At 40.5% G+C, this 9,358-nt stretch overlaps 2 long non-coding RNA genes across 2 annotated transcripts; both read left to right on the top strand.

Annotated features, from left to right (window-relative positions):
• The first annotated feature begins 620 nt into the window (after nt 1-620).
• Nucleotides 621-1,931, top strand: LOC120687464. Its single transcript, XR_005680751.1, has 2 exons — nt 621-695; nt 1,699-1,931. It is a non-coding gene; the product is annotated as an uncharacterized LOC120687464 (long non-coding RNA).
• A 1,158-nt stretch (nt 1,932-3,089) lies between these two features.
• Nucleotides 3,090-3,611, top strand: LOC120687459. The gene is made up of 3 exons (XR_005680745.1): nt 3,090-3,238; nt 3,319-3,409; nt 3,562-3,611. It is a non-coding gene; the product is annotated as an uncharacterized LOC120687459 (long non-coding RNA).
• Nucleotides 3,612-9,358: the final 5,747 nt, after the last annotated feature.

Here is a 9,358-nt window from a genome sequence, read left to right as displayed (position 1 = left end):
GTAAGCCTTGCTGAGTATTAGTATACTCAGCCTTACTTGTGGCTCAACTTTGTTTTCAGGTGATACGTTTGAAGATCAGATAGCTAGCATGACTTGGCCGTGTACTTTACCTTTTGGTTGGTCGGTGGAGTGGGATTCAACTCCGGCCAACAATGACAATGCCGAGTGATGTCATGTACGGGCTTCATCATGACATCTTGTATCGTCGTTTAGAACTCGTTTTATTTCCGCTGCAGTTGAATTCTAAACTACTTTAAATTTGATTTTCAAGTACCTTTCTGAGATTTCAAACTTGGTTTGTAACAACTAAGTTAAGACTCTGTAATATAATATATTTGTGAAATGTTGTACTCTCTGGACTCACCTTCGTGTGAGTTGCATGTAAGCTTTGGGTTTCGATCGACGCATAAGTGGATTATTCGGGATTTACCCGACAGCACTGCCGGATTACTCCGTTTGAAGTGCGTGTTAGCCTGTATTGCCTTTATGGTGATGGTTAGCGCACTTGAGCCGGATTAATTTGGGTGGTTCTGCCACACGCATCTCCGAGGCCAGCAACTGCCTGAGCCAAGGCCGCGGCCCCTGCTCCTCACTCTCTGGCCGCTGGCCGCTGGCCGCAGCCCCTAGTGACCGTCCTTCCCGGCAAGTTGGACATGATGTATGCCTTCTCGCTATCTCCTTCGCAAGGGAACCTGGTTTGTGATTCCGATGGAATCTCTGCCTCTCCTCTCCTAATTCCACGCCCTCAGCTTGTGGACGTATGAAACATTACTGCTGCAAATAGGCTGTACAAATATTCTGTCGCCACAATCTATGAGCAGTTGATTAACAATCAATGTCACACTCAATCAATGGCCATGCAAGATATCTTGATTGGTAGAGAGTAGTCTGTTACTGCACTGAATAAGTTAGGATGCAAATACTATGAGCAAAATCAAAACCCATGCCACAGAGTTGCAAGGTTTTAAATGGTGTGCACCGAATTGCTACATTAGACTCGTATCAGGCTTACATTTTGCAACATCACTCTTGCATGCCCTAAACTCAGTTGAGGTTGCAAATTTCCTTGACAATAACACAATTCATCATCTCATGCAATTTGGTGTCTTGTGTAATTTGATGTGTCGTGGGTCTGGTAGCAGAAATTTCTCGAGCAATTCCTAGGGTTCAGATGCTGTTTCATTTACAACATTTACTATTTGAAATTGGTATTTAATCTCCGAGATTGATAGGTATATGTGATTGTTGCTATTTGAAAATTGTTACTAAATCTGCATGATTGATCGCTACACGTGATTGAATGGATAATATGTTCAAGGAATTTACTTGAGGTTGTAAATGATTTGTCATTATTAGTACTAAAATGTTAACTCTACAGAACCTTTTTTGATCAACCATCAGATCGTAGTTGTAGTCTTGTGCCATAGCTCAGAAACTTAGTATCAAGTATAATGTGATGGTTGATGCTGGCAACACCACAGGCAGCCTACAGTCAGTGTGATGCTGGCAACACCACAAGATCTAGGATTATAGAGTTTAATTTTTGGTCCTTATCGAACACCGCTAATATATAGCAGACTGAATTCTTGCTTCTTAACCTCATATGTGTCTTTGTAGTCTCCACACACTGAAGTTTGGGTATTTTAATATCTAAAGCACTACTGTGTTTTTGACCTCACTACTGTGTTCAATCTGCAGACTGAAAGATACCAATGCACAGCTACACTAATTTTCATCTCGGATAATCAACACTCGTGCTATCGAGCTTGCAGAGTTTGTAACTCGAAAATGATTCCAGGCCCAGATGGATACCAGTGCACAAAAGTTAGTGGTTGCCCATGCACGCAATTTGATTGGAAGTAAGATTACTTCAAGTAAATTATGTTTGTTTGTACATAGGCCATCTTAGATTTAATATTATGACCACCTTCTGTTGACACCGTTTTTTGACACGTGTCAAGGAATGCAATTTCGGTGAAGAAAAGGTGAAGAAAACCAAAAGATGCACAGTGTTGGAATCGGCTGATAGGAGTCCGTCCGATGGACCATGAGAATATTCTGCGAAGATGCTGATTAATCCGCTCTTGTGCTCGGCCGATGGAGAGTTGCCGATGAAGTCAAGGAAGGAGAAGAGGATCCGGACTCTACGAGAATCTTGATGATTCGGTTGTAATATTTTAAGTAGTTTATCTTTTAGATAGTCTTTTCTTTAGGGTCAAGTAATGTTTGCCGTAATCGGCTAGGACTTGATAGTGCTAGGCTATATATATCAGTTGTAAGGGACCGGAAAAACTTGATACACATCCAATACAACAAACTTCACAACTCCTTTGCATTTTTTCGGCGACTTCGCCTTTTCTCTTCTTTTTTCGACGAGTTCTTTCAAGTTGATCAAGGACGCCTCACATTCGAGCGACTTGATTTGCTGGTGAGTTTTTGTTTTACCGAGTATATTTGAGCTTTAGCTACCGGGCGCATCGTTGTGGCTTCGTTCAAATCTATTCAAAAGTTATCGAGTTTATCTAGGCTTTGACTTCCGGGCGCATCGTTGTCGTCTCGTCTAGATTTATTCACCAATTGTTGATATCGGCTAGATTTATAGGTTCTCCTATACTTTTTGGCCATTATCACATCTAAAAACATACTGGATCGGCTTTAGGTTTTGGAGAGACACTTTTGTTATCTCAAGAGCCGGTTTAGATCTGTTTTTAGCTTCACATCATCTAAGTTACACATTCGTAGCTTAGATCTTGTCATACATACACAATCGGCTATTCAAAGCCGGTTTTGTCGTTTAGTGTATCGGCTGATCCTGCCGATGCGCTCTTTACTATGCGCTTGTATTTAATATCCTTTTATCGCCTATAGTATCGGCAAAGCTTGCCGATACGCCCATCTGAGAGATATTCGGAATCCCAGCCGATACGCTCTCGAATTTGACTTTGTTTTCTCCCTTGTCAATTTCAGGTCAAATTGACTGGCACGCTTGGTTGACTTTCCGTGACTTGGCGAACACTTGCCCTCGGATTCCAGTGTGTTGATTTTTGCGTTAACACCTTCCAAGAGAAAAAGTACTGAGGTATGATACTAAAACTTCCACAGTTTACTGATTACTGGAACTTCCAGTTTACCCTTCACTATATTTTCTATCACTCATGGTAATATTGTTGCAGGCTACATCATCACAATCCGCACAGTACGCAGGCATAAAAGACATGGACATAGATCAACAATCTTAGTATGTATATTTGTAGCATATATTTTAATGACAAGCAAATAAACATCCTCAAATATTTACCGATGAAAAAAAAATCGCAGTGCTTGGGATCAGACTAAAAACCATAACAACACTGATGATGAGAACGATAAGACGGAAACAAAGAAGCTGAAGCTTCAAGAATAAGACAAGGTAACAAAATAACCCCTTTCTGTAATTTTAGAATGTGTTTTCTCTCTCTTTGTGTGTGTGTCTGCGCAGAACTTTTAACTAATGATACGTACACTTCTTCCTTCAACAAACAGTCTAGAATAATTTATGTGTGTTTGTTTTTTTCTTTGAAGCGCAAATGGTTCTTGGGGAAGCATTTTGGTCAGCAAAGACACTTGTAAGTAAGATACCTATAAATCATGACATAATATCCATTTTCTACTTATTATTCAATTCCTCTCTAAAAATTAAATTATATATACACAACTTTTATTTAGTGCTTTATACACTAATTACTTTAACGAAGCATTAAAATTGATTTGTTCTTTTCGTACTCACAGGTTCACTACTACAGAACACCACATTAGTCCCGGTTAGCAACTGCCTTTTATCCCGGTTTTACAACCGGGATTCAGTAGCCGGGACAAATGTGATTTTTCGGAAACAAAAAAAAAGCCTCTCGTCTGCACACGTAGAGCCGTTCGGCTTGTCTACGCACGCAGAGAGCTTCTTTCCATTTCCAAAAATTTCTCCAAAATAGCAATCACGAAATCAAATACAATCATAAATAAATCATTCACAACCACAAAAGATTCATTCACAAATCAATCCCAATCATATATACATATTTGAAAAGAAAAAAAATAAGCTTGGCAAGGCCGCCGCCGGCTGCGCCGAGTGCACCGCCAGGGCTAGCCGGCCACGCCTCCCGCCGGAGCCGGCCAGATCCGGGGCGCGCCTCCTGCCGGAGCCGGCCAGACCCGGGGCGCGCCTCCCGCCGGAGCCGGCCAGATCCGGGGCGCGCCTCCCGCCGGAGCCGGCCACGTCGGGACCGCGCCTCCTGCGGCTAGCTGGCCGCGCCTCCAGCGGCTCGCCGGGCACCCGCCTGCGCCGCTGGCCCCGCCTGCGCCGGTGCCTGGCGGCGGCGCACCGGCTCTGCGCCGGGCCTCCTACGGCTCGCCGAGCACCCGCCCGCACGGCGGCTCACTGGCCCCGCTGGCGGCGGCGCCCGTGCTAAGGGAGGGAGAGGAAGGGGATCTCGGAGAGGGAGGGAGGGAGAGGAAGCAGGCGGAGAGATTTGGAGGGAGAAGAGAAAGAGACAGATGAGAGAGGAGGTGAGAGGTGGAGATAAATAAATGCGGAACGCAGCTTTTGTCTCGGGTGGAGACTTCACCCGGGATAAAAGCTCCTCTTTAGTCCCGGGTGGAGTCACCAACCGGGACTAAAACATTTGGTCCCGGCTGGTGACTCCACCCGGGATTAAAGATTACTTTTTAGTCCCGGGTGCAGTCATCAACCGGGATAAAAGATTTTTTTATCTCTCACTGGCTCTAGACTTTAGAACCGGGACTAAAGACTTTATTTGTCCCGGTTTCAAACACAGCCGGGATAAATGTGTAGGATCAAAGCCCTGTTCTGTAGTAGTGGTTTTGGGAACAATATTTTGGACTGCAAAGCCACGTGGGAGCTAGCTATAATTTAGACTACCAATGTTATAACTACAAGCACCATTCTGGTAGCCTCATAGTTATAGACTCTCAAAATGGTGATCTTTTGCTTAGGGGGATCTAAACTTAAAACCTCACTGTACTCCCTGCTAATGGCTGTTCCTGTTATCTACCATTGTCTGCTGCTAGCTGTCGGCAAATGCAGCCACATAAACAGTGTAGCGACTGTGTAGTTTGTGTTTGCAAAGGGTCCTGCAATGCCGCGACGCCTTTCTAGTATATATAGGAGGCATGCAGGGGTCATTAGTTTCATCTAGCTAGGAGACTCTAATAAGTATACGGCCCATTAACCTGAGGCGACGTTACCGGGCACATACAGTAGTTAGGAATCGAAAGCAACAAGCTTTGGACAAATTTGTACAGTCATGGTGTCTGCTCTAGGCCGGGCCGTCTTACCTAACTAAAACTGGCCGGTAGCTGTACCCCACAATCATCGATCAAAAGTACCTATATATAGTTTGATAATTAACTTTGCAGTGATATGTATTTTGCACAGTATGTTTCATATACATGATCTTATCGAACTATATTTAATTATTTATATATTTAACAATATGATGGATAAGTTAACTTCAAAAAAAAAAGATGGATAATCGGTCGAGAACCAAGACAACACAGCCTTGCTTACACTGAACGACTGTATGTATGTTATTTGCAGCTGTCATCTTGAAGGAGGAATATTAATCACTGAACATGCATGCTGTCCACGATCCATGCATGTGCAAATTAATATACGCGATTACATAATTTAATCACAAGATCAGCACAAAACATCACATCTTCCTCCTCTAGCTTCTTCTCTTGGCCACGGATTTGCACTCTGCTGCAGCAGCAACAGCACATGCATGATAAATAAAAACAAATTAATCGTACGTACACAATAATTAATTACCATATATACATACACATTGTCATGTGCAAACAGCGCTAGCAGATAATCCTAGCTGCTAGAGCATACTCTATATGTAGATATATACAAGTTATTAATTGATATGGGATTATATATCTTGTCTTGTGTGTTTCATATATTTGGAACCATCAATTATATTAGACTTTTATTTATAATTTCTAATTCACCCTAGCTAGCTCCTGCCTTAACTGGAACGTCGTCACCGATGGATGGGATCGATCCCTACGGAGAGCAGAGCAGTTGGTTGGTTGTGGGGGGCGTGGACGGAGCTAGAAACAAGAACAAGAAATACGACAACCGGCTTGGCCATCATCCGGTTCTGCGTTAGTTGGCGAAAAAGACATGCATGTATATTATATTATATTATATTATATTATATTATATTGGAGAACGAAGATCCTAGCGACTACAAGCTAGCTGCCAGCATGCATGGTATGTGTAAGGGCCCAGCTTCCATCCGATCCATCTATTGAGATCCATACATATACATTTATATATAGCTAGCCTCATCTTCAAGGATCGTTTCTTCAGCAGTTGTAAATAAAAATCAGGCCGGATACCTGCATACGTGTCATGATCCTAGCTAGCTAGATACATACGTTTCGGCAGTTACGTTCATCCTAAAACAGAACACCTCTGATATGATTCCAAAATATAATGATGGCATAATTATATTTTGGAACGTTGATTGGCCTTTAATTTATTTGAGTTTAATTTGCAAATGAAAAGAAATCGATAGATAGATATATACGATTATATTTATATTTATGGAAATTTAATTAGTTACTATAATAATTTTGTTGTGTAGCAAATATATTATAAGAAAAATACAATAACTAGCAGTCAAATATATTACATTAGGAAGATGTATGTATGTACGTCCAGAACATCACTTGTTCGTTGGAGTACATACTACTAGATGCCAACAAATCAGACTAGTCAGTGGACTGGACCATGATGGTGTCATGCATGTTACTTTGCTTGTCAGTACATACGGCATGCATGCAGAGCACCCAGCTAGCTTAACAATAATGCATTGCATGACAAGACATGAAGGCTAAAGGCTCATACAGGCCGGAGCTATATAACTGTATACGGCTAGCATTGTTTAGGCATGCGTTGTGCGTAGTAGCAGTGGGTGATGTGTTACGTTTAATGTTTTCGATACTATAAATCTTCGTTCGTAAAAAACGGATGGAAAAGCAACAATATCGTACTCTATATGATGCTTTTATCTTTTCACCAACTTTGAAGTTGAAATTGAACCAACATACCAGCTATAAGCTATAAGCTATGTATGTATATATAGTCAACATCAGCTAGCTAGCTACTCCAGTGCTGAAAGTGAACCAACATTGCACGCGCGATATGATACATATGATTGGCTAGCTTGGTTCATTTTTAAGACCTGCCTTCTCCTTCCTTTTTGATCGATCGGTGCCTACCGAGCTATATATATATACTCTTATTATTGATTGCTATGATGACTGAGGCTCGATCGCATTTGCTTTTTTTTTTCGTTCTCAACATCGAAAATATGCATATCCAATAACCTCGACAACTATTTAATTTGCACTCTATGATATGATAATTAAAAAGAAGCCACGTCTCACATTCATTTTTTTTCTAATTATATATATATATATATATATATATATATATATATATATATATATATATATATATATATATATATCCTTGCGATTCAGACCTAGCTATCATTCACCAAAGCTTGCATGCACTTGCTGGGTGCATATGCCAAATCCAGCAAGTACTGTCACTGTGACGACGCCATGCCATTATACTGTTGAATTATTAATTGGGCCACGCACAGGACGTCAATATAATTAATGTGCTATAATTTTATTCCCAGGCCCCTATGCTATGTCGTCGCGAGTTTGTTTATTCGTTTCCCTTTTTCTGCTTGTTTGTCGCCACTCGCCATGCATGCATGTTCCGATCCGTTGGCTAGCTGGCTATTTGCTTCGTTCTTGGATTCCGATATCGATCGATCTGGCCGGCAACACATACTAGAACTAGAAGCTAGCTACCCCTACATACATAGCTGACTGAGAATATTTTTTTATTTTTAACCTATTTTTCAATTTTATTTTTAAAATAATCCACCGAGACAAATATTTGCAGATCTAGTCTTTTTGGTCACGACGGTCCGCGTGGCGCGACAAAAACACATTGTCGCGCCACATGCATTGGTGTGACAAGGTGTGCCACTTTGGCACGCTTCGGAACACTCGGAAGAGGTCTGCCAATGCATATTTCACGTGTCGAGCTTGTCACACCACCCCCGCTGGCGTCACAAGGTCTGATCTTAGAAAAATCATATCTTTTTCATACGAACTCGGATGGAGATGAATTTTCTACAAAAATTGTAGCTCTCAATGATATCTACAATTTTGTAGTTTTGAGTTTTTTCATTTGAAGTCATTAAGATGATTAAATAATTAGTTTAAATTTTTGACAGCATATTAAGCCCTTGTACTTCTATCAGATAGTTTCTAACTTGACATGTTTATCATGGGTACAAATTAGGTTCTATATAATAATTGATATATGAAATAATATGGACTAGATAGTTCGATAAGAAATACAATGAGAAATCAAACTATACGGAATATAATGTAACACTCTAGATATTATTAGTTATAGCTTTAACTTGCGAGTTGGTCTAGTTGAATTGGCTGGAGCACGATCATGAATTGGTTGGTAGGTCAAAAAAACCATATGCTATTTTCTTGCTTTGAGCCATCATTTTATTTCCATCTATCAGGATCAACCTGTTTAGATCCCATAAGCCGTGCCCTACGGCGTGGTCTTGGTTGGATGGGTAAGTCTGACTAATTTTTATATTCGGCACAGACTCTTTGATTACATGACCGAAAGATGTTCGTAAAATCCAACGGTATAAATTCTTCTCTTTTAGATTAATGTTGAAATTTTTAGATCCTCTCAACGAACGTAGTGGCTCTTCTTTTTTTCGATAACAACACTTCCTTATTAATATAATAGGTATCTAGAGTGGTGGGATCCATGGGAGGCACCTCGAGCAATGGTCTTGGCTAGCTCAAGCAAGCGGTGCAATCGATGAGCGTCACACTGACCAAATGAGGTACGGTGAAAAGAAGGTCATAGGATGAAGAACAACTAAAAATACTCATTTTATCTAAACCATTGAAGTACTAGTATAAAAATCTGTAAGGTCTTAATCTTTCAAAAAGTTACTTGATCTAGCTTATAGCTATAATTAATATCTAGGGTGTTACATTATATTCCATACACAATAATGATATAGTTTGATTTCTCATTGTATTTCTTATCGAACTATTTAGTCCATATTATTTCATATATCAACCATTATATAGAATTTAATTTGTACCCATGATAAACATGTTAAGTTGGAGACAACTCGATAGAGGTACAGGTGTTTAATATGCTGTCAAAAGTTTAAACTAACTATTTGAGCATCTTAATGACTTCAAATGAAAAAAAACTCAA

Source organism: Panicum virgatum, chromosome 9N, assembly GCF_016808335.1.
Source record: "Panicum virgatum strain AP13 chromosome 9N, P.virgatum_v5, whole genome shotgun sequence".
In the NCBI taxonomy this organism is placed as follows: domain Eukaryota; kingdom Viridiplantae; phylum Streptophyta; class Magnoliopsida; order Poales; family Poaceae; genus Panicum; species Panicum virgatum.
This window is presented reverse-complemented; position numbering and strand designations above follow the sequence as displayed.